Genomic DNA, 26,631 nt, shown 5'->3' on the forward strand with positions numbered 1-26,631 from the left:
ACTGAGAAGAGAGAAGTGCGAGATCACACTTTTGCAGCTCCTTTTTTCTCCTTCTGGCACATTTTTCATTTTCAAGACCCCACGTCCTCCATATATGCTTTCCTGGCCCACCCATTTCCCTCCTCCCCTTACACAGATGGAGAACTTCCTTTCTAGTGTTCTCTCAGCACTCAGCACAGATTGCTAGTGCTTTTATGTGCTGAGCCTTTCCCTTCAACCTGGACTGAAAGAGGATGGCAATCTCACTGAAGCTGTTTCTTTTTCTTCACAACATATAGGAAAATGTTGCCCCTTTTTGGAGGTAAGCCCTTTTGTTCTTAAAAATTCTATAAGAAAGAATGAGGGGAAAAGGACAAGAAGTTATTAAACTAAATTGAGGACAGGATATGTATCTCTCTCCATGCTTGAAAATTAAAAGGATATATTAGAAAATTTGGTAGGCAGTTAATGATTTGGACCATCTGTAGTGGCCTCCGTAACATATAAAAGAATACAATCTCCTTTTCATTAATTTCCCATTGTAAATCATGCTGCAAAATAGCAACCATCCTTAGAGACTAAATCTTATGAGTCACGGCTTCATAATAATGTGACCCAGGTTTCACAGACATGTAACACTGAAATATATATTTTTCCAATACTTTTGAACTAATCTATTTAAATTTGCAGTGAGGGAATATTTTGATATACTAACTACGGAGCATTTATTTCCCTATCAACTGCTACCACTTATTTTACATTGTTATTCACATTAAAATAGATCAGAGTGATCAATTATATGCACAGAACAGAAGTAGAAATAAAAACAAACTTTTTAAAACTTTTTGGAGAGAATTTAAGCATGAAAGCATAAGGTTTTGGCTTTTACAAGCTTGTTAACTCAGAATTCAAATGGCTAAGCCCCAAAAGGAAAAGTTTATATTAGAAAGAATACATGTGAAAGAAAATAAAAACGGATAAATCTGACTCTGCTACTATAACCTAGAAACAGGTCCCAAACGATTAGAAAGTTTTATGAGACCCTGGGAAAACACACACACACACACACAGACTGTCTAGGACCATGATCAGCAATGATTGATTGCCTCAAAGAGTGAGTGGGAGCTATGGCACAATCACAGACGTATCAGTGAGTGCTAACTATATGGAGGTTATAGTCCATCTCTGGCTGACATTAACAGGTTCAGCAGAAAGGATGTGCCATGTGCCAAGAATATCACTCAACCCTGTTCAAATTTTTGCTTCCAAATAAAATCCCTCTTTTTGCCCATAGTCCAGAACATTAAAACATTAAACAGGTACAATTTTGTCTGCTCCTCTTGGAAACATTTGACAACTTCTGGAGACAATTTTGATTGTCAGACCTTGGAGGGGGGGAAGATGTTGATATCTAGTGTGTAGATGCCAGCATTGCTGCTAAATATCCTACAATGCACCATGCAACTCTCCTACAACAAAATAATCAGCAAATTTTCTGGCCTAAAATGTCAGTAGTGCTGAGGTTAAAAACTCTGACCTAAAGCATGGCCCATAGTGAAGCAACTTTTGTTATGCCTACTCTATATTAAGACCACGATACACTAACATAAGGCTTATAAAAAAGATAAATAAGACATTTTCTTCAAATTTATCTAGAAATTAAAGTGGAAAGAGGAGTATGCTCTGCAAATAGGAGATAAAATTCCCAGAAATAATTTTCTGTACATTATTTTTAATAAAAACATTTTTGTTTCTTTTCTTTTTATATATGTATTTTTAAGAGGGAGGATCTCACTCTGTCATCCAGCCTGGAGTGCAATGATACAATCTTGGCTCACTGCAGCTTTGAATACCTGGGTTCAAGCTGTTTTATTAAAATAAATACCTATGAGGAGATACACCTCTATGTAATACAATTTTTGCTGAATAACAAATTACTCCAAAGCTTAATGGCTGAAAATAACCAAGATTTATTTTCTCACGCTTTCTGTGGTCAGAAATTTGGAAGTGGTTTACCTGGATTTCTGTGACTCAGAATCTCTAATGAGGTTTCACATAAGCTGTGAGTGAGAGCTGCAGACATATCAAGACTTAGTGCGTCCAAAGGATCCACTAAGGTCACACACGTGATTATTAGGCTTCAGTTTTTTTACTGGCTGCTGAACTGACAGCTTCAGATCTCAGTCATGAAGTGTGGGCTTCTCCACAGGGCTGCTCAGGATATAGCAGTTAGCTTCTTCATGGCAACGGAGCGAAGGAGAATGAGGGAGGGAGGGAAAGAGAGAAAGAGTGAGAGACAAAATGTAAGCAAGTGCAAGATGGAAACGATGGTCTTTTGTAACCCAGTATCAGAAGTTGAGCTTGTTTAGGTGATTGTTGCTGTAGTTGTTGCTTGTTGTATATTCCTAAACCAAGCTAAAGCTCATTTCTTAGGTTTTGGCGTCTCTGCATATACAAATGTAGATATAAATTAGAACAGAATAGAAACAATAATTTCAATCTATTCTCAAGGGGAGGAATACACAAGAGAATGAAGACCAGGAGATAGAGATCAATGTGGGAACTGCACACCCTATTATATTAAATAAGATACTGAGATTCAATAGATGCAGTAAATTCATACAGATGTGAAAGAAGGATTGCTATTGGAACCTAGGAATCCCAGGACTGAATAATTAGCTCTTTATTCTTACAAATAACTTATGTAAATCATTTGTGTGCTGATTTATGTGTTCATAAATTGTATTACTTTAAATTATTAACAACATTATGATTATTTATTTTTCACCTCCCTGCATTAGTTAGGTTTAGGTTTCTCTGTGTATACAAGTAATAACTACAGCAATGATCACCTAAACAAAGTCAACTTTTTTTTTCCATCTCTGGAAAAAGAGAAGAGAAATCTGGAGGTAGATAAGCCAAAGCAGGTAAGAAGGCTCCATGCTGTGATTCAGGGCCCCAGGCTCCTATCGTTCTGCTCCATCACTCTCTTTAGTGCTTCTATTTTCAAGTTCACTTCATGATCCAAGATGGTTGTGGGAATTCTAAAATATCATTACATGACAAGGAAAGATGGAAGATAGAAGAAAAAGGTCCCCTTTTTTTCCAGTCAGTTTTAGCTCCAAATGATCCAACTTTCTCAAAATTGTATATAATGTTTCCCTTTACATCTCATTGGCCAAAACTAAGTCACATGGCTATATCTAACTGTAAAGCAGATGGGGAAACATGGTTATTTATTCTGTGCAGCAACATGTTCAAGTATTTTTAAAAATTCTAACACTATGATGGAAGAGAGTAGATAGCAAAGTAAGAAAATGGCTGTCTTTGCTTTTCTGTGTTATAAAAGAAATGCTTTCCCACTAAAAACTATAAACAGTAAAGTAGAAAAATGAGATAAAATGATACCTATACTCCCATTTTCCCCAAGATAAGCATTTTTTTCTTTCTTTTTGTAAAACTTTCTATTTTCAGTTTTTATGGGTTCATAGGAGTTGCATGTATTTATGGAGTAAATGAGATACTTTGATACAGTTATGTAATGTATAACAATCATATTAGGGTAAATGTGGCATTCATCACCTCAAGCATTTATATTTTGTGTTACAAACCATCCAATTATGCTCTTTTCATTATTTTGAAATTCACAATTAAATTATTATTATTGACTGTTGTGCTTGCAAATACTAGATCGTATTAATTCTATATAACTACTTTTTGTACCCATCAACCATCCCCACTTTCCCTCCAAACCTCCAACTACCTTTTGCAGCCTCTGGTAACCATCGGCTTCTCTCTCTCTCCATAAGTTCAATTGTTTTAATTTTTAGTTTTCACAAATCAGTAAGAACACGTGAAGTTTGTCTTTTTGTGCCTGGCTTAAGCTAACATAATTGTCAGAAGTTCCATCCATGTTTTTGTAAATAACAGTATCTCATATATTTTATGAATTAGTAGTGCACCATTGTGTATATGTGTCACATTTTCTTTATCCATTCATTTGTTGATGGACACTTAGGTTGCTTCCAAATCTTGGCTATTGTGAACAGAGCTGCAATGAATATGGGAGTGCAGATATCTCTTCAATAAACTGATTTCCTTTCTTTTGGGTATATACCCAGCAGTGGGATTGCTGGATCGTATGGTAGCTCTTTTAAGTTTTGTGAGGAACCTCAAAACTGTTCTACATAGTAGTTTTACTAATTTACATCTTCATCAACAGTGTACAAGGGTTACCTTTTCTCCATATCCTCACTAGAATGTATTATTGTCAGTCTTTTGGATAAAAACCGTTTTAACTGTAGTGAGATGATATCACACTGTAATTCTGATTTGCATTTCTCAGATTGTTATATCAATGAAGTTAAACACTTTCTCATATACATCTTTGCCATTTATATGTCTTATTTTGAGAAATGTCTATTCAGATATTGGGGAAAGGACAGTCTCTTCAATAAATGGTGCTGGGAAAATGATATCCACATGCAGAAGAATGAAACTAGAGGCCTATGTCTTGCCATATACAAAATAAACTTGAAATGAGTTAAAGACTTAAATCTAAGACCTCAGGCTGAAACTACAGAAAGGAAACATTTGGAAAATTTCCCAGGACATTGCTCTGTGAAAAGATTTCTTGAGTAATACCCCACAAGTACAGGCAACCAAAGCAAAAATGGACAGATAGAATCACATCAAATTTAAAAGCTCTGCTCAACAAAATAAACAATTAACAAAGTGAAGAGACAACCCAGAGAATGGGAGAAAATATCTGCAAACTATCCGTCTGACAAGGGATTGATAGCCAGAATATATAAAGAGCTCAAACAACTCTAGATCAAAAAATTTAACTTATGAGTTAAAGACAGGTAAAATACCTGAATAGACATTTCTTAAAAGAAAACATACAAATGGCAAACAGGTATAGGAAAAGGTGCTCAACATCATTGATCATCAAATAAATGAAAATCAAAACTACAATAAGGTATCATCTCACTCCAGGTAAAACAACTTTTGTCCAAAACATGAGCAATAGCAAATGTTGGCAAGGATGTTTAGAAAAGGGAATCCGCATTCACTGTTAGTGGGAATGTAAATTAGTACAACCACTACGGAAAACAGTTTAGAAGCTCCTCAATAAACGATAAATAGAGCTACCATATGAGTCTGCAATCCCACTGCTAGGTATACACCCAAAAGAAAGGAAATCAGTATATTGAAGAGGTAACTGCACTCCCATGTTTATTGCAGCACTTCCCTATGTATTTTCTTCCCGCACTCTCCTCAATACAAAGCTTAAGGGTTATTTCTTTTTATATTTTATGTAAGGGGATCTCTGGACTTACAAAAAGTCTTTTTTACAAAATAAAAAAGAATGTGGAGCAAAGACAGGAAAGCTACACTCATTTTGAGGATTTATATGAGAACAAAGATGGCCAATTATGTCCTAAAATAAAGGAACTTGAAAGTAAATAAGATTGTTTATTGCAGTCAGCAGGGTGTTTTAGGATCTTTGTAACAATATATACATTACGATATATCCCGGGAATTTCATTTGGATGATTAGAATATTCTACAAAAAGAGAAGACTAAAATAAAGTTTGATGACACACTAATGTTGACTACCTAGAGAATGGTGGGTAAAGTGAAATGGGAGGAAAGGATGAAACAAAGTAACTTTGCAAAAGTTGGAAATGATGGGATGTGTGTAAGCTGAATAAATAATTGACTATAAGATTTGTTTTCCTCATTTGAGGGTATGAATAAAATCAAATGATAAATAGTAAAGTAGGGAGGAGAGAGATAAGCTATACATAATATTTAAGGAGATTTGAGGTTCATATAGATGAGAGTCAGGATCTCCACTAGAGATGGGTATGCACTGGAGACATGTTTGTTTGCTTGGGTGGTTTTGTTTTCGTTTTTGTTTTTGCTCTCAGCTTCAACTTTATTCTTGCTTCAGTACTTATCTGTGAAAGGACTAGTTCCATGATGAAGATCACTTGAAAATCACTGCAGCAATTTTGGGAGTAAGACAACTGGTGTCAGTTGCTGGTAGGATCCAGGGTGAGAAACTGAGTTAGCAGGTGTATTATTTCATCTGTGCAGAATACTGGCTTCATTGTTTGTAATGTTCTTCAGATTCCTAACATTTCCCAAGAGTTGTGTGAATAAATTTTTCTTCTCTTGCCAAATGCCAAATGGTCAGTGTCTTATGTGGAATTAAAAATAATTGAGTAAATTACACTCAAATTGTTTTACCCATCTCTTAACTCAGAAGTCATTCTGGGTGTTGTGGTTTCTTTTTCCCCCCTCCGACAATGGATAAGCAAATGCTAAAATTTTGTTTTTGTTTCTTGAAACAGAATCTCATCATGTTGCCCAGGCTGGAGTGCAGGGGCCCAATCTCGGCTCACTTCGACCTGCACTTCTGGGGTTCAAGCCATTCTCGTGCCTCAACCCCACGAGCTGGGATTACAGGCATGTACAACCACCCCCAGCTGATATTTGTATTTTTAGTAGAAACTGGGTTTCGCCATGTTGCCCATGTTAATCTTGAACTCCTGACCTCAGGTGACCTGCCTGCCTCAGTCTCCCAAAATGTTGGGATTACAGGCATGAGCCATCATGCTCAACCACAAATGCTGGTGTTTTGCCTGTTCTTGTTAAAACTCCAGAACTCAAATTCATCCTGCAATCAGAATTTGCAAGTTTTCCAAAAGGTCACCAAACAGCTGCCATAGATCTGGTCTTCTTCAATGCTACAGGGGGCAATGGATCAAGTATGATTATTTCACTATTAGAGATGTAACTCTTTTAAAGTTGTATATTCTAGAAGTCTGAAAAAACTGAATTTGAGTCCCAATTCTCAAATAGAAAATTATATTGCTGTCTAATACATGGAGCTTTGGGAAGAATTAAAGAAAAACATGTATAAAACTTCTAGCTTGGATCACCAAACTAAGACAGTGTATAGGGTCAACCAGTAATTCCTAGTAACTATTAAGGGCCAAGTTAGGTATCTTATGCTCACAATATGTGAATCATGGAACATCCTGAAAAACAGGCTGTGCAACCTTCACTCTACAAATCAGAAACTAATGCCTAGTGTGGCAAAGTAAAATTCCATTAGTAACATAGTCAATGGTGGCAGGGAGGGGAAAACTGAGATGCAAATTCAGATTTGTAGAAATTCAAAGTCAGTACTCATTGCAATGTGAAACTTATAGTCAACCTGGAATCTAAACTTTCCTATTATTATCATTAACCTCTAATTTAGCTAAAACAATAAATGTGATTATATAATACTTTATTATTATCATGTCTATTTTTTGGCAAACTAACATATATGGCAGAGTTAATAAGTATTTATTAAGCACCTAGTAGATATATTAGGTTCTGCACTAGTTTAGAAACATAGTAATATGACAAAATTTCCACATTTCTAAGGTTTCCCAAATTTAAAAGTATGCTGAATTCAAATATTGGCAGCATTGTAGCAAAAAATGGATGTTCTAATTTAAGATTTCTGGGATTATAAATTGGCAAATTAACTTTGGACAGTAATTAGGTGTTACCTACTATAGTGAAAAACATTGAATATCTGATTCCTCTTTAGCTTCATAACCCAGATATCTTTTACATCTGGAAGAAGATATACATATAGATATTCATTGCAAGATTATTTACAATAGAAAAAATATGGTAAAATTCTAAAGTTCAATGGAAAGGCAAAGGTTAATTATGTTTTATTAATGCTCTGGAATAGTTTGGAGCAGTTACAAAGATGAGGAAGATTTATACAGAAAAAAATGCTAAGATATTGTTGAGATAAGAAAGTCTTAGAACAAGTTTTGTGTCAACATTTGTTTGAAAAACAGAGTATTATATTTTTAACTTCCCCCTGTTTGCAAAAGAGGAAACATCTGGATAGAGAGGTTAAATAAATTTCCAAGGGTCACACAGATACTTGAATTCAAACTTAGATCTATTTGATGGCTATAGACCATGCTTCACTGAAAACAATCAGAGTTACTAGAAATGCAAAGAATATCAGAGATTGTTTAGTTCAGTGGCTTGTTCCCTGTACATCTAAGGGCCTGAGAAGGAGTTCCTTTGGTGTTTGCCCTTTCCCCCACCACATCTTTCTACTTTAACCAGAGAAGTTGCAAATGTTTATTGCTTTTTATTTCAGAGTTTGATGAAATAAAAAGTTTCAAGTGTTCTATTGCTATATGAAATCCAGTACTTCAGATGAAAAATAAGGGCATTGAAGCCCAGAGAGTGAAAAAGGTTTTCCCAGTTACAAAAAGAAGAGCTAGAAATCAGAACTTTGTCCTCCAAAGCCAGGGTGACTTCTAGTGTACCCTTCTGACGTTATTCATTCTTAGATCTTAGCCTACGTGCCTCTGTGAACAGTAAGAAGAACGTTACTACTAGAAAAACAGTGATATACAGGGAATTATCTTAGGGAGGCATCGAGGACCAAACAAGGGAAAGTTGGGCCTAAAAAGGGAAAACTGAAATGCCAGATGGATAAGAAAGGGTGAGGAGACTTTCTTCAAAACATTTTTGCTTTCAACATCCATTTTCAGTGGTTCTGCTATTCTCCTGGAGCAGGAATAAATTTTCAAAGGGGACTAATTGCACTCTCTTGGGGGGAAAAAGTAAGTGCTTCATAGTTTAATTGAATGTGGATAGATTAGTTTCCGCCGATGGTTTGTCTGTCTTCTTTTAGTAATAGAGACTCACTGAAAATGAGCAGCCAATGAGCAGAGGAAACCGACTCTTAGATCCTAAGCTGATGGGTGCTTGGAATGTAAACACTGGTCTCACGTCCTTTGTTGCAATTTCAGGACATATCTTTTTTCTTTCATTCATGCCTCATTATTAGTTCCTGTGGCCTTTGCTGACCACCCATATATTTCAAATTCAGAAATACTTTATTGCAGTGTTGTATGAAAATACTGGACTAGAAAACAGGACACCTGCTTTAAATATGGGGGAAAATCGCTATTAAAGCCACGGCATCTCCACTTTGTCATTTATAATGAGTTCACGAAAAAGTTATTTAAATAATATTTATTTATTAATGTTTAGGAGCTATCACTGCTTTCTCTCTTGAGACACTTCTTTCCAGGTGAAAGGAGGTCAGGCAATGTACCTATTGGCTTCTCTCTGCCTCTTGACATACTGACCTTCCAGGACAGCAGAGTGATCTTATCTGATACCAGAAGAATACACTGGTCAGTCTCAGTGTAGCTCCTTCTTTTTTCATTGTAAGTCACGAATTCTCATTTTATCCTCTGGCAGCATATTTTTCTGCATCAAGCCTGACCCAGCTGGTATTGATTAACACAGGGAGAGAGAGTCAGTCTAATTCTCGTGTTAGTTACTTGACCTATTTGTTTCTCATGCTATCCTACAGCCAGTAATGCAGATAATAATTTGACCTTCATCTGCCACTCCTTTTTTTCTCTTTTATTTCCCTCTCTTTGTTTCTCAAACACTTATGGGGAAGATGTAACGATGTGGCTCCTCCAAGACCTTTGCATCCCCAATGTGTCAGTCATTCTTCTAGATTTGGGGATGCTATGGTGCCATTGACAGATAAGAGCTTTTCAAATAGAGCTTTCCATCTGTGGAGGAGACAAACAACAAAAGCAATAAACAAATCTATAGGATGATTATTTTAAGATAATGTTAAGGACAGAATCTTTGACTGGACTTACTTCAGGTTGAATAGTAATAGGCATTTGAGCTAGTGTCTGAAAAGGTAGAAATAGTCAGACCTGTGAAAATTTGGGGAAAGAACATTTCAGGCAGTGAAAAGAGCAAGTGAAAAATAATTTGACATGTTCAAGGACCAAAATGAGCAAGGCTAATATGACTGTGACAAAAGTGATGTGTGGGAGAAAATGTAGGGAAATTGAAACCAAGTGGTAGGCAAAACCTTCCTACTCAAATGAAAGAAATGAAAGATAAATTATTTGAGAAAATATTATAGGCATGTTCCTGTCTTTTAGATGATCAAAGAAAGGGAGGGATGTAGAGAGATAGAAAGATAGACTGATAGACAGGCATTCAGATCTTTCCTTAAAGTACTTTGGGAATATTTAGAAGAACAATGAGTTTTATTACTGAAAGAGTGATATCTATTCTTTTTACTTTTGTTTTACTTATGTTTTATGCTCAACATCAATTTTCCTTTCCACATTTTAATATTTTCATATGATCGAGCTCAAATATAAGCAGCATGTCTCTATTAGTTTGTCACCTCCCTGTGTAATACACACACACATATTCAAAGAGAGAGAGAAAGAGTGAGAGAGAGAGAGAGACTAAAAGAGAGAGAACCTGAGGATCTCTGGGGATTTGAAAGAGATAGACAACTGATAGCTGGAAATCACAACAATGTCTGGGTTGTTTTAGGTACATCTCTATCATCAATCAGGGATTTGAACAAGCCTTCCTGACCTTAATATTTGTATGAAGTAAAAATCAGGGAAATCCCTGTGATATGGTTTGGCTCTGTCCCTACCCAAATCTCATCTTGAATTCCCTGTGTTGTGACAGGGACCCAGTAAGAGATAATTGAATCATTAGGGCAGATCTTTCCCATGCACTCCTCATGACAGTGGGTAAATCTCACAAATCTGATGGTTATTATAAGGGGGAGTTTCCCTGCACAAGCTCTCTTTGCCTGCCACCATCCACGTAAGCTGTGACTTGCTCCTTCTTGCCTTCCACCATGATTGTGAGGCTTCCCCAGCTATGTGGGACCATAAGACCAATTAAATCTCTTTGTTTTGTAAATTGCCCAGTCTTGGGTATGTCTTTATCAGTAGCATGAAAATGGACTGATACAGTAAATTGGTACCAGTAGAGTGGGGTGCTGCTGAAAAGCTACCCCAAAATGTGGAAGCGACTTTGGAACTGGGTAACAGGCAGGGGTTGGAACAGTTTGGAGGACTCAGAAAGACAGGATGATATGGAATAGTTTGGAACCTCCTAGAGACTTATTGAATGGCTTTGCCCAAAATGCTGATTGTGATATGGAAAATAAAGTCCAGGCTGAGGTGGTCACAGATGGAAATGAGGAAGTTGTCGGGAACTGGAGCAAAGGTGACTCTTGTAATATTTTAGCAGAGACTGGTGACATGTTCCCCCTGCCCTAGAGATTTCTGGAACTTTGAACTTGAGTGAGATGATTTAGGATATCTAGTGGAAGAACTTTCTAAGCAGCAAAGCATTCAAGAGGTGACTTAGGTGCTGTTAAATGCATTCAGTTTTGTAAGGGAATCAGAACATAAACGTTCAGAAAATTTGCAGCCTGACAATGTGATAGAAAAGAAAATTCCATTTTCTGAGGAGAAAGTCAAGCTGGCTGCAGAAATTTGCATAATTAATGAGGAGCAGAATGTTAATCTCCAAAACAATGGGGAAAATGTCCCCAGGGCATGTCAGAGGTCTTCACAGCAGGCCTCCCATCACAAGCCTGGAGGCCTAGGAGAAAATGGTTTCCCGACCCAGCCCAGGGTCCCCATGCTGTGTGCATTCTAGGACTTGGTGTCCTGCATCCCAGTCATTCCGGCCATGACTAAAAGGGGCCAAGGTACAGCTTGGGCTGTTGCTTCAGAGGGTGGAAGCTCTAAACTTTGGCAGCTTCCATGTGTTTGTTGAGCCTGTGAGTGCACAGAAGTCAAGAAATGGGGTTTGGTAACCTACATCTAGATTTTAGCTGATAAAGACATACCCAAGACTGGGCAATATGGAAATGCATGAATGCCCAGGTAGAAGTTTGCTGCAGGAGCAGGGCCCTGTGGAGAACCTCTGTAAGGGCAGTGTGGGAGGGAAATGTGGGGTGGGAGCCCCAACACAGAGTTCCTACTGGGGCACTGCCTAGTGCAGCTGTGAGAAGAGGGCCACAATCCTCCAGACACCAGAATGGTAGATCCAATGACAGCTTACACTCTGCTCCTGGAAAAGCCACAGACCTCAATGCCAGCCATGAAAGCAGCCAGGAGGGGGGCCATACCCTACAAAGCCACAGGGAGCTGCCCATGGCCATGGGAACCCACCTCTTGCATCACTGTGATGTGGATATGAGACATGGAGTCAGAGGAGATCATTTTGGATCTTTAAGATTTGACTGTCACACTGGATTTCAGACTTGCACAGGGCCTGTAGCCCCTTTGTTTTCACCAATGTCTCCAGTTTGGAATGGCTGCATTTATCCAATGTCTATACCTCCGTTGTACCTAGGAAGTAACTAACTTGCTTTTGATTTTACAGGCTCATAGGCAGAAGGGACTTGCCTTGTTTCAGATGAAACTTTGGACTTGCGGACTTTAGAGTTAATGCTGAAATGAGTTAAGACTTTGGGGGACTGTTGGGAAGGCATGACTGATTTTTAAATGTGAGGACATGAGATTTCAGAGGGGCTGGAGCAGAATGATATGGTTTGGCTGTGTCCCTACTCTAATCTCATCTTGAATTCCCACATTTTGTGGCAGAGACCTGGTGGGAGGTAATTGAATCATATGGGCAAGTCTTTCTCATGTTGTTCTCATAATAGTGAGTAAGTCTCATGACATCTGATGGTTATTACAAGGGAGGATTTTCCTGCACAAGCTCTTTTTTCCTGCTGCCATCCACATAAGATGGAACTTGCTCCTCCTTGCCTTTCACCATGATTGTGAGGCCTCCTCAGCCATGTGGAACCATAAGTCCAATTAAACCTCTTTATTTTTTATTTATTTTTTTTTTGTAAATCACCCAGTCTCAGCTATGTCTTTATCAGCAGCATGAAAATAGACAAATACACCCTACTATTCCTTTATCTTAACTCTCCAAAGAACTTAAGTACTTTTGATTCTATCTCTGAAACTTTTTTTTTCAAATTATTGCCCTCTTTTATCTCCATATTAACTAGATAGAATCTTTCTGATCATCTTCCTATTTTTTTCTATATTATCTGCCTTTTCATCCACTTTATTCCACAATTTTTAGAGATGTAATAACAATGCAGCATAGAAAGTGGAGGACAAAGAAAAATGATCAAGAACAATATTAATGTATGCAGCTCATTTAGCCAACAAACAGCACAATGCTCCTGTGAATTTATTCATTCTCAGAACAGTAGGTTGAGAAAGGTGGAGTAAACATACTTAATTCTGCAGTGTTGACATTGAGTGGGAGCCAAAGTCTTGAGCTATTTGAAATAGCAGGCCATATATGGATGGTATGAGAAATAGTTTTTTTGTGGCTCACAGAGTTGCATTTTGTCTTTTAATAAATTAGATTTTGAGTTTTAAATTTGAGGAAATTTCACACAACCATCAGACAGTCAGCCTCTTTTTTTAAAAATGAGAAGATCAGGCATATACAGCCTGAATTTTTGCATGATAACAACTATTTGGCACTGAGTAGAAGTTGTCTCCTTTGGAGAAGATATGCAGACTCATGACTTTGTTCATCACTACCCTGCTCACTCCATGAATTTATATTATCTTTCTTGCTCTTATAGGACATGGACTTTATGACTTATGACTTAAGAGAATGCTGAATGAGTTCAATAAATTGGTAAGGTAATTACTTTAGGTAGACGTGGCTTTGTATACTTTCCTCTCATTCTATTTGCCCTACAGCCATTCACAAACCCCAGATATGCTCCAGTTTCCTCATCTGCAATATGAAGATTATAATATTGACCTAAGTAGTTTAAAGTATTGAAAGCTCACTGGAAAGCAATTTAGAGTTTAATTACTAAGTAGCTATTGCTGAAGAAGATTTGACTGAAATTATTGGAATAGTGCTAGGATTTCTACAAGAAGAACTGGTAATCTGGAGTTAAAGCTGCCTTCGTCAGTATAATGGGCCTCTGTTTTGGAAGATTCCAGGCATCTATATGACCTTCTTTTGATACAATAGTGATTTTTTCATTGGAGAAGAAACCTTTCCTTCATAAGAATTCACTTGGTTTAATTTGTGGTGGTGTTGAATTCACCTCTAGCATTAGGAGTATCAGACTTGAACAATTTAAGGCATTGTAACCCTCTCTCATTTCCGTCCCTCATACACACAGTGTGCTTACTTCAGACATGGTCATGTGGGTATACAAACCGGAACTAATGATGCAGATAGCATACTCATGGGATTTTTGTTGAGATGGTTAAAAAATCATTTGACTCTGATTCCTGTTTATACTTGAGGTAGTGAGGATGGAACTTTGGACTGCCAGGGGCCACCTCATAGAGGAAGCCTGAAAGAAAGTGCATCTAACACAAGTCAGGGAAAGCCAGCTGAATGATGGATGGGTATAAAGAAAAGAGGGATAAACCCCACAATATTGTTTGAACATGGATTAAACTGTTTCTGAATTTAGTGCTTACCCTGCACATTCCAGTATCAATCCTTCTCTCCCACTCCCCACTTTGCTTGATGAATACGTTTAAATGTTTCTGTGAATTGTAAAGTATAGATTGCAGATTAATCCTTATCTATGCTGATATCTATCTATCTATCTATCCATCTATCTATCTATCTATCTATCTATCTATCTATCTATCTATGCATTTATCTATCCATCTATCTGCAGCATCCAAATTTAGTCATTTCAACATTATCGTTTATTAAACTGGGTCACTTGAATAACCCACATTTTATCTATTTCTGAATATGTTTTGTTTCCCCAAAATAAGATGTAGGAATTTTCATGTAATTTTAGTATTCATCTGAACTATTGGAGGAAGGTCATTCTAGGAACTTTCAATGCCTTTGATTCAGAGAATACACAAATGGCACAAATCTTTGAAGACATCTCAGTCTTCGCCACCTCAAGCTCAGTAAACTTCAACACAAATCAGCCCATTTTCTGAATACTTGAGAAAATTTCAGTATGAGTTCTGTATTAGATAATATGGAATTATTATTAATATGTTAGACTTGGTAACAGAATGTTGAGTAGAAAATGATTTTGATTCTTAGGCAAGGCACACTGAAGCATTTAGAGAAGTATCATGATGTCTGCAAATTATTTTCAAGTTTGTTTGTTTTAAAATACATATATATGTATTGATATCAGTACAAAAATTTTGTTTTCGAAAATGACTCCTCCACCATGAAAAATGCTTATGTTCAGTTCTTCAGTTCTAGAAGGGTGTAGAAGAAACCTGATGATGTACCATTATCTCCTTGTCCATAGTGATTGTTTCAGGATTGGAATGAGACTTGAGATCAATGAGTTACATTTCGACTTTTACTTGCTATACTTTGAGCTTGTGAGTCAAGACAGGGCAACAATTTTGCCAGTTTACAATGAGGACCTCCATGAAAATGAAGTTAGCAAAGAAGAAAATGGAATGGAGAAATAGAAAGAAACTGATAACTGATGAAATTGTTTGATTGCCAGGAACTAGCCGAGTCTACAATTTCTCTGGAATCTTTAATTTATACAAGCTAATACTTTCATGTTTCTGTTTCATCTAGTTTGAGTTGATGTCCTTTGCAGTTGGAGAACTTCTTGCCAATACACTACAACATCAACACTTTTGCTATGGTATTTAGCCTTTGAGTTGACAGTCCATTATGTTGTGTATGAATGACCTGTAGGAATTAGTCTTCTTTCATTCAGTCAAAATACAAATTATTTAAGAACATAGACCATCCATGCCTTATAGTCCTGAAATGTTACCCACTGGCTCTTTATATATTATACAGTAGATATTATATAGATGACATTTGCTAATAAATATTTGTATATTAACAGGGAATAATTGTGGATGGTTGCACTTTGTTGAATTGTACTTGATGAATGAACTAGTGACACAAGAGGAGGAAACTGTCTTCCACCCCCGACACACACAAATACCTGCTATCTGTACCAGTAGTATTCAGAAGTCCAATTTGTTTATCTTTGTGGTAATCACTAATATTCATAATATTCAATAATAGCTAACAAAAGTTAATGAACACTTTCTATACACCAGGTACAGTACTGGGTACTTTATGTGTATCATCTCATAACTACCTATGAGATAGTCAAATAACTACCCTTTAATGAAATAACTACCCTAACTAATGTATTATTTTCCTCATTTTGCAGATAAGAAAATGTGAGGCTGATTGTAATTAAAGGATTTTCTCAGTATTTTGAGTGGTGATGTTGGGACTCAAACCCAGGCAAACCCTATATTCCAAAGACTGTGTTTTGAAACAAATCCATGAATAAGTTTACAAGAAACATAATTTCAACAACCAAAGATTTCATACTTTATCAAATAAGATATACATTTAAGTCAGCCCATTCCAATTGTTCTTCCAAGTTTGGCAAAAATATATCTAATATTTTATGCCTAATCTGGTAACAGAGAAATACTAAATTTTAGCTTTTATTTATGTAGATTTGGTTCTTTAAAAGTCTGAAAATTAAATCTCTCTGGTTTTGGATTCTATTTTTGTAAGAATTAGAAAGACCGTTTTATAAAACAGTGTCTTGGTTAAATTATTCAGAGTAACTGATCTTAATTTCTTCAGAGGTCCTCATTAGCTCTAAGTCTCTTATAGTTTATGAAATTATCTAACATGAGAGTTCTTTATTTTGTAAATAAATTAGAAATATCCATGAGGGTGATAGAATGCTCATCTAGAAAGGACAAAATAAAACTGCATTGATTTTTTTATAAAGGAAAAAGAAGTATCAACAGTCCCAGAAAAACCGATGTATTTATTGATCTAAGAGATGACGTATGTTCACCAAATGCATTAAATGTTATTTCTTATGTGATATTTAAATTATGGCTCTATGATTGACTTTTTAAACATGAAACAAATATTTTGTTTCATTTATTAACCACTAAGTATACATTCTTTTTATGGGAATTCTAGTTCATTTTCAACTATTAGGCAGTGTGTATCAGCTTTTTGACCTTAAGGAATGAATATATATAATGATGATTACACCGAAATTAAAAATATTTTGAAATATCTAGAAGGAAAAAAAATTAAAAGTAAAAATAAATAAAATTTTAAATCCAGGGAAGTTTATTCTGAAATATTTTAAGAGTTAAATCTTATTTTCCATTTTTTAAAGAACAGCTGGTTCCTGAAACAGAGAAATAAAAAGATGCCATAAAACCCCTATGAATATTAAAAGGTCAAAATTGATTGTATGAAGTTATTTTTAACCATGGTGTGAAATATCTTTAGCAATCAAGAAGACAGGAGATTCATGCTTCTACTTTTATCTCAGATGATACAAAACCAAAAACTGGCATTAAGTTTTTGTTATTAATTACAGTGTAATGTGTATTTATAAAGTTCTTCTCTAAGAATTATCCATAATGAAAAGAATTTCCAGAGCCCCCCAAAAGGAGAAAGTCAAAATTACAGAAGAAATGGTTCTGTAATCTGTTTAGCTTGTTACCATAAATTGACTTTCCCGTTTTAATACCAAAGCAGAGAATTTCTTAACAAAGTTTAGGCAGATTACGGATTCTTTATCTATGTAATTAAACCAATTTCATAGTCTAAAGCTTGAATGACAAAGCTAGACTCTAGTACAATGCAAAGCGGCCAACATTTATGTAAAGATAACGGCCATAGAAAAATCTGATTAAAGGAGATTTTTAAACGTTGATTTTAAAACTTTATGGGGTATGAAGCAAATGCCAAAAGAAAATGAGTCCTGTGAGTGTAAGCCTTGGATGAAAGGATTATGACTTACAGGTCATCTGTATTTCTAATTGAGTAGGTGTTTACGAACATGATAGAACAATATTATTTCTCTATAGGAATACAGATTACAAAGAGAGCCATGCTCTTTCAAAAGGCCTTGTGAATATCTTCACAAGATTACTAGACCCCAGATTCATTATCTCTGTTGTAAATATAAGAAAACCTAATTCAAAGCAGGACCAAAAAAGAGAAGGAGGCTGTCAGAGATCCATGCTGAGAATATGTATTAGTGCAGGTGTAGAAATTGTCCAGAGACAAACAAGAAAAATCAGTGATTCCGACCAGTGGATCATATGAATCCTGCAGGATTTAAATTATGAAATTTTTAGGTGTACATTTCTTTTATTTAAGATCGATATTTGAAACCTAATATATTTGAAACAAAGAGAGATAAAGTAATAGCTGTAAAGCACTTGCTTTATAGAATTATTTAATAGTTAATTTTCCTAATATCACAACATAGACTGCAATTAACACATAAACATGTATACAAATTTCAAAACCAAGTCTACTTTACTGGCTAATCAAAACTGCTAGTATGGAGCAATTCGTGTGCAAAATGCACTGTTTTAAGCATGCAACATACGTTAAGTAATACAATCATTATCCAGCCTGTGTTCTTAACCACGATACTGCACTGCTTTGCTCATAAATGGGAAACACTGTTTTAAAAATAGTATCTCGGCCGGGCGCGGTGGCTCACGCCTGTAATCCCAGCACTTTGGGAGGCCGAGGCAGACGGATCACAAGGTCAGAAGATCGAGACCACGGTGAAACCCCGTCTCTACTAAAAATACAAAAAATTAGCTGGGCGCGATGGCGGGCGCCTGTAGTCCCAGCTGCTCAGGAGGCTGAGGCAGGAGAATGGCGTGAACCCGGGAGGCGGAGCTTGCAGTGAGCCAAGATCGCGCCACTGCAAAACAAACAAACAAACAAACAAACAAACAAACTCACAGGGCTGATTCTGCCTATCTGGGGTTTGCCAGGAACAAAAATGTCATAGTGACACTTGTAGAATTTGTATACATTTAGCATCTTTTTAAGATGACTATGAAAGGATTGGCCATTAGAATATTCACTCTAAAACCAAAACTGAGGTAAGGAATTACAGAAAGAGTGTAGGCATATAATAAAAATTTTCTGAATATATATATATACACACACACATATATATTCTATACATATATATGTTTTTAGGTGCACATTTCCTCTATTTAAAATGGATATCTGAAATCCTCACTTATTTGAAACAAAGATAAAGAAATAGATGAAAAGCACTTGTTTTACAGAATTATTTAATAGTTAAATACCATATTTATATGGAATATATATAGATGAATTTCAAAAGCATCCTATTAAGTGAAAGAAGCCAGAGGCAAATGACTACATACTATACGACCCCGTTTATTTGAAAGAATAGAGGAGTCAAGGCTATAGTAACAAATGCAGATCAATGACTGCCAGGAGACTGACATATGGAAGAAGACTGAGAATGAGCAGGAGGAAAACTTTGGGGGTGATGGTAGTGCTCTCTATGTTGAGTGTCATTCTCTCTCCTTCTGTATGTAATATATATACACACACACACATACATGCACATATACACTCATTGAAATATTTATGGGCCAGGCACAGTGTTTCATGCCTGCAATCTCAGCACTCTGGGAGGCTGAGGTGTGCAGATCCATTGAACCCAGGAATTCATTTTCTGCCATTTGTATATTCTGCTTCCTTCTGATCCCTTATTATATTCTGTTCCTTTATTTTCTGAAATGTAGAAAATAAAAGGATATTTTGGATGAAAATCACCTTTTATATGATGAAGTAGCTTATCGAATCTTCATAAACTAAGAAATAACAGTGTGTGACTTGTCTCAAAAGAAGACATTTATGCAGCCAACAAACATATGAAAAAAAAGTTCATCATCACTGGTCATTAGAGAAATGCACATCAAAACCACAATGAGATACCATCTCATGCCAGTTAGAATAGCGATCAATAAAAAATCAGGAAACAACAGATGCTGGGAGGGATGTGGAGAAATGGGAATGCTTTTACACTGTTGGTGGGAGTGTAAATTAGTTCAACCGTTGTGGAAGACAGTGTGGTGATTTCTCAAGGATCTAGAACCAGAAATACCATTAGACCCAGCAATCCTATTGCTAGGTATATACCCAAAGGATTATAAATCATTCTACTATAAAGACACATGCACATATATGCTTATTGCAGCACTATTCACAATAACAAAGGCTTGGAACCAACCCAAATGCCCATCAATGATAGACTGGATAAAGAAAATGTGGCACATATACACTATGGAATACTATGCAGTCATATGAAAGAATGAGTTAATGTCCTTTGCAGGGACATGGATAAAGCTGGAAACCATCATTCTCAGCAAACTAACACAAGAATAGAAAACCAAACACTGTATGTTCTCACTCATAAGTGGGAGTTGAACAATGATAACACATGGCCACAGGAAGGGAACATCACACACCGAGGCCTGGCAGGGGGTAGGGGGTAGGGTAGGGATAGCATTAGGAAAAATATCTAATGTAGATGATGGGTTGAAGGGTGCAGCAAACCGCCATGGCACATATATACCTATGTAACAAATCTGCATGTTCTGCACATGTATTCTAGAACTTAAAGTATAATTTTTTTTTTTAAAAAAAAAAGTAAATTATAATGCTTTCCTAGAGCTTCTGGGTACTACTTCAAGTTTGGAGCAATTTTGCAACCCTAATCTGACACTACACTTGTCTTGCCTATTCCATCACTTCACATCAGTTGACCTTAAGGTCAGTGTGGCATAATTAAGGCTTACAAAATCTTTTTCAAAAGAAGGATTGAAAACAGCAAATTTAAGATAACTTGGAGCCAGGTTTGAATGTTAGTTAATAGTATTGCATACTGAGGATACAGATGTCCTCATTCTTAGTCCAGGGACGCTTTTATTATCTCCTATGTACTTTTAAATTTACTGAAACAAAAGTAAAGAAATATTATTAAAACTTTGTCAAGAAGACAGAAAAACCAATGTCTTCAGTAAAAATTATATATTTAGCTAACTAAAAGCTTATACTCACCATGCTTTGAATGCTTACTCTGACATTAATTTAATTTCTTCTGTCAATGGCTTTTTGTTTGTTAATGCAATGGGCATTTCATTTATCAATAGCTAACAATTCATATATTTACAGGGGTTTAGTTCATTTCTATTCTAATATGTAACAGTTGGGTGGCCTGGAAAAGTAAAGGGTGCCCTAAACCTTAAAAGGTCAAACTTGATGGTAAGAAGTAATTTTTTATCAATGGAAACAAAACAAAACAAAATTAGAGAAAAATTATGTATCTTAAAATGAGATAAATTAATACTTAAAATTAAAAAGTAACATATAATGAACTTAATGGAAAAAAAGTATTGTGAGTAGTTTCAACAAGTGAAACCATGATTCCATTGACTATCAAATATTCAAGTAGTTTCATTAAAATGACCGATTAGAGCAGAATTAAAAGACTTAAATTGGTATCGTTATACATTATAGATAGGTGTTATATGTATACATATCTTATTATACACATAATAAATGATATTGTAAATAATATTTAGGATTTTGAGCCATTCAAATTAGAGGCTTTTAAATATCTACATCAATAAAATTGGATATTTTACTGATATTTTAAAGTTTTTAAAGAGATACATTCATTCATCATAAAGTGTTAAAATGACACATGGAAGTCACTGAAATAGTTAAGTGTATCTGTCATTTTCATCACCACTGAAATAATATGTTGCTCATTTATTATTGAAGAAACTTTAAAAGATGTAAATATCATGGATTTTTCCAGTCATTTTCTCAGATTTTGTTCCTCCATTTTAAGGTTATATCAATTTTATTTAAGTTAGATAGATATATTTTCTTTTTTAAGGAATTGATATTTGATATAATTGAGTAAAAATAATTTGCCTTAATTGTAAAAGGTTAGCAGATTTTTATGAACAAGTACATCTAGAAAATTCCATCCACATGAAGACAAAGATTATTTCTAGCATGATGAAAGCCTTCCTTATCCCCTGTCAAAATCAATACACCTCATCCACTGCCCCTAAAAGGCAGCACAATTCTGAATTTTTAAATAAAATGTTAGTATCACTGGATTAAAAATTGCATTAATGATATCATATAAATCTTTTATATCTGCCTATTAATAGTCAATTTTTATCAATTTCCAAAAAGAAAATCTATTTGCCTAATGATTATGATTTTGTTGACTTATATATGAATGTGGTATATCTCTCCACTTATTTTGATTTCTTTACATTGTAAGAATAAAATTCAATATTTTAGATTAAATTTATTTCTACACATTTACTGTTTTGATGTTACTACGACTAAAGCATTTTAATATTTGCTAATATATAGAAATATATACTATTATCCAGGTAACTATTTGATATTTACTTAGTTCTAAAAGTTTTTCATTAGACTCCTATAGAACTTTCTCCAGCCCCAATATGATATGTGAATAAAAGACAATTTTATTTCTACTTTTCAAATCCTCTACATAGGTATTTTTTCTTACATTATTGTTTTGGCTAGGACTTCATCATGTTGAATTCAGTAGAGACTGAGTATGGAACTCAGTATAAATATTCTCAACAATGTGTCAATGTATATAATGTTTACAATAAGCATTTTATAAATATCCTTTATTAGATAATTTTTGTGTCCTATATTTCCAGTTTTCTGAGTTGTGAGATATTATTTTTTCTATATTTCTGGATTCAGTTAGCAAATATTTAGTTTTGCACTCTTAGGTCTGTATTTATAAGAGAGATTAACATGTAATTATCTTTTTTTATAATGTCCTGGCCTCACAAAATAAGATAACATATATACTTACTGTTTCCATTGTTTGAAAAAGATTTTTTAAGATGATTTCATTTTTCTCTAAAACATTTGAAACAACTCACCAGTGAAACAATTTGTGCTTGGAGGTCCCTTTCTAAAAATGCTTTTGATCTTTTGTTAACGCTATCGAACTGACAGAATTTTGTTTCTTCCAAGTTTGGTAAATTTTCTTTTTCAAGAAAAGTATGCATTTTAGTTAATAATCAAGTTTTGGGACTTTAAGTTGTTCATCATATGCTTTTATTATTTTTCTATTTTGTGTAAGATTTATAGTGATACAACTCTTTTCATTCCTAATATTGGTATTTGTGTTTTCCCTCTTTTTTCTTGATAAGTGTTTCTAAATACGCAAATGTTTAATATCTTCAAAGTAATTAAGACTGTTTGATTTTCTACAATGTATTTGTGTTATTTCATTAATATTTTTGCTTTTATTCACATGTACACTGCTTATAAATTTCTTTATGGTGTCTTGAAATAGATATTTAAATAATTGATCTTCAGACTTAATTATTTTTTTGATTTGACAGATATAAGGCTATACATTTTCATTAAATATTGCTTTGATTCTCTTCCAAGGGTTTTAATATATAGTATTTACATTATGATTTAGATTAAAATATTTTCCAATTTCTCATGTGACTTCTTTAATGCTTGGCTTATACAATTTGGTATTGCATATTTCCCAATCATTTAATGGAACATTTTAGTTATCTTTCTGTTGCACATTTTTACCTACATTTCTCTATGGATAGAGAATATACTCTGCACAATTACTGATCATAATTATTTTGAGAATTTGAGAATTCTTTATTGTCTAACATATGGCATATTTTATCAAGTATTTTACAGACACTAAAATTGTATTTATTCTGCAATGGGCAGGTACAGCCCTCTATATTTGTCATGTAGATCAAGTTTTTAAATTGTGTTGTTTAGATAATCTATTCTTGCTGCTTTTTTATGCCTCCTTGATTTTTATTTTCTTGTCTCTTAGTTACTGAGAGAAATGAGTTGAGATCTCCAATTGTGACTGTGTATTGATCTATCTTTCATTTTAGTTCTAATGAATTTTACTTCATATATTTTGAAACTACATTGTCAAGTGCTTTGAAACTACATTGTCAGGTGCATAAACATTTTACATTTTTGTATTTCTCTGTTGAATTCAGTCCCATTTTAGTATGAAAAAAATCCTTATGCTTTTAATATTAACTTGTCTTAAATTCTAGTTTTAATAATATTTGTAATAGTTAAGCAACTTTCCAGTTTGCATACATTGAGAATGTTGTTGCACCACTCTCTCTCCTCTGCCTTCCATCCTTTCAGAGTGCCACCATGGTAGTCCCTTTGAAGGTTATATGTCCTTTCCTTTCCCTCTATCTACTTAAAACGTATCTTTCCTTTTAGATCTCAATAATTTTAACATAATATGACCCAGGTCCTTTTTTGTTATTCTTTCTTACATTGTTTCATTTTTTCACTTAGGGTATTTAGAGATAAATTATGTGGGTTATATCTCACCAGTTTTAGAAAATATTTAGCCAGTAGCTCTTCAAATTGTCTGGACTAATGCTGTCTTTTCTCACTTTATGGGATTTCAACATAAATCATGGAATCTTATGCAGCCGTGAAAAAGAACAAGGTCATGTCCTTTACATGGACATGTATGGAGCTGGAGACCATAATCCTTAGCAACTAATGCAAGAACAGAAAACCAAATGCCACATATTCTCACTTAGAAGTGGGAGCTAAATGATGAGAACATAAGGATGTACGGAGGGCAACAACACACACTGGGAATTTTCTGAGGGTAAAAGGTGGGAGGAGGGAGAGGATCAGGAAAAATAATAATGGGTCCTAGGCTTAATACCTGGGTGATGAAATAATCTGTACAAAAAACTCTGATACCACATGTTTACCTATGTAACAAACCTGCACTTGTACTCCCAAACTTAAAATAAAATGTTTTAAAAGCATATGGAATCCATAATTATTTCAAAGTTTAAAAAGTACATGATATATTTTTACCACTTTATAAAACACATTTAATTTATTTCTTTTATTTTCCATTTTTATATTTTTATCCCAGCCTCAATCTGGATACTTACTATATGCTTAACTTCCAATTTGTTCTTTTTCTGCTGTGTCCAAATAACTATTTAATTTCATGATAACTATTCTTTATTGTAAGAATTTTCTTCTAACTATTTTATAGTAGTGGGTATTTACCTAGATATTTAACAGTTTGGGCTTCCAAAGCTGCTCATTCTCATAAAATGGAAAGTAAAAAATATTTTATTTTAAGCTATCTGTTCTAAAAACCCAATTATTGAGAAAACTGAATTAACAGAAGTAGATTTATGACCATTTCATTATCAACAGAATACATTTCCTTTAAATTCAGCTGGAATTTTACATAACTCTAGTGTATACATGGATAAAAGGTAAGCTTCTCTTACTGATGAATGTAAGCTCCGGGGTGCAGGGATATCTGTTTTGCTTTTTAATGGCTGTATTTTCAGCACCAAGAACAGAGACTGGCACAGACTATGTCTCCTTTATTAAATGAATTAAATAAATTAGTGAATCAAGGTGAATGTGAAGAAGCAACTCATTTTTTTTGTATCCTCTCACAACATAATTTTTTTTTGTATCCTCTCCCAATATATTAATTTCTGGGGCCACTAATCTTATACAAATAGCAACATTTAAAAAATAGTGTAATATATGAGTGGTCTTGATTATAAAGTAATATTAATAACATAATGTTTTCAAGATACATTTTATAATAAAGAATATTACTGGAAATTAAAATGTCATTTCATAATGATAAAAAGAATCTGTTCATCTAAAAGACATAAGGTTGAATATATATACATACTAGAACAGATGAAATAGATATTATTTGAAAACTGAAAAAACTAAAGGAAATAATAGGAAAATAGGGAATCATAGCTAGAGATTTTAATACAATTTCTTAGTATTTGATAAAATAAACATACAAAAATCCAAAAGAATTAAAGATTTGAAAACCACTATCAATAACTTTTTCTGATCCACATTTTAGAACATGACATCCAAAAGCTGCTTGATGGGTGTTCTATTTAAAAGCATGGGGTAATATTTATTAATGTAAGCTATATAGTGGGCAATAAAAATGTCTTAATATATTTCAAAGGATTAAAATAGAGTATATTCTCTTGCCAAAATAATATTAAATTAGAAATCAATAGCAATTAGATATCTTTAAAAGTCTCCATATATTTAAACATCATGTTTCTGAATAATCTATGGTTATGTGAAGAAATCACAAAGACCATTGATAATTGTTATTTATTTATTGTTGCTCCAGATATTACTGAGCCCTAGTATTGAAGTGCTATCAATGTGGAACTATGTGTGTATATTCCTTTCATGTCTTTTACTATTAAGTAAATACAGCAACCTCCTCAGGTACATAATAAAAAAAAATAGAGGAAGAAAGATGTGAAGAAAAAAAAAAAAACATTGCACAGTTTTTCTTGTTTTATTTTGTGTTTAAAGAACCAGGGTGTAACGTGAGTAGGATGCAGCCCAAATGAGGGAAGTTGCTGTTTCACTGTCACACATCCCGGCAGAAAGGTGTCATGACTACTCAGTTCCAGCCAAAATACATTTACCTTTTAGGAAACTTTATTATTATTATTATTTTGAGATGGCGTCTTGCTCTGTGGCCCAGGCTGGAGTGGGCTCACTGTTACTCCTCCGCCTCCCAGGTTCAAGCGGTTCTCCTTCCTCAGCCTCCCAAGTAGCTGGGACTACAGGCGTGCACTGCCACACCTGGGTAATTTCTGTATTTTTAGTAGAGATGGGGTTTCATCATGTTGGCCAGGCTGGTCTCGAACTCCTGAGCTCAGGCAGTCTGCCTGACTTTCAAAGTGCTGGGATTACAGGCATGAGCCATGGCACACGGCCCTTTTAGGAAACTTTGATGGAAACTTTCCAACTGCACTG

General features: G+C 34.8%; 1 long non-coding RNA gene across 1 annotated transcript in view; it reads left to right on the top strand.

The window, feature by feature from the left end:
• The first annotated feature begins 224 nt into the window (after positions 1–224).
• Positions 225–26,631, top strand: part of LOC140709909 (uncharacterized) — a 96,640-nt gene continuing 70,233 nt past the window's right edge. Inside the window, exon 1 of the long non-coding RNA XR_012090690.1 lies at positions 225–301. This is a non-coding gene — a long non-coding RNA (uncharacterized lncRNA). The remainder of the gene's footprint in view (positions 302–26,631) is intronic.

This window comes from Chlorocebus sabaeus, chromosome 23, assembly GCF_047675955.1.
Source record: "Chlorocebus sabaeus isolate Y175 chromosome 23, mChlSab1.0.hap1, whole genome shotgun sequence".
NCBI classification, from domain to species: Eukaryota; Metazoa; Chordata; class Mammalia; order Primates; family Cercopithecidae; genus Chlorocebus; species Chlorocebus sabaeus.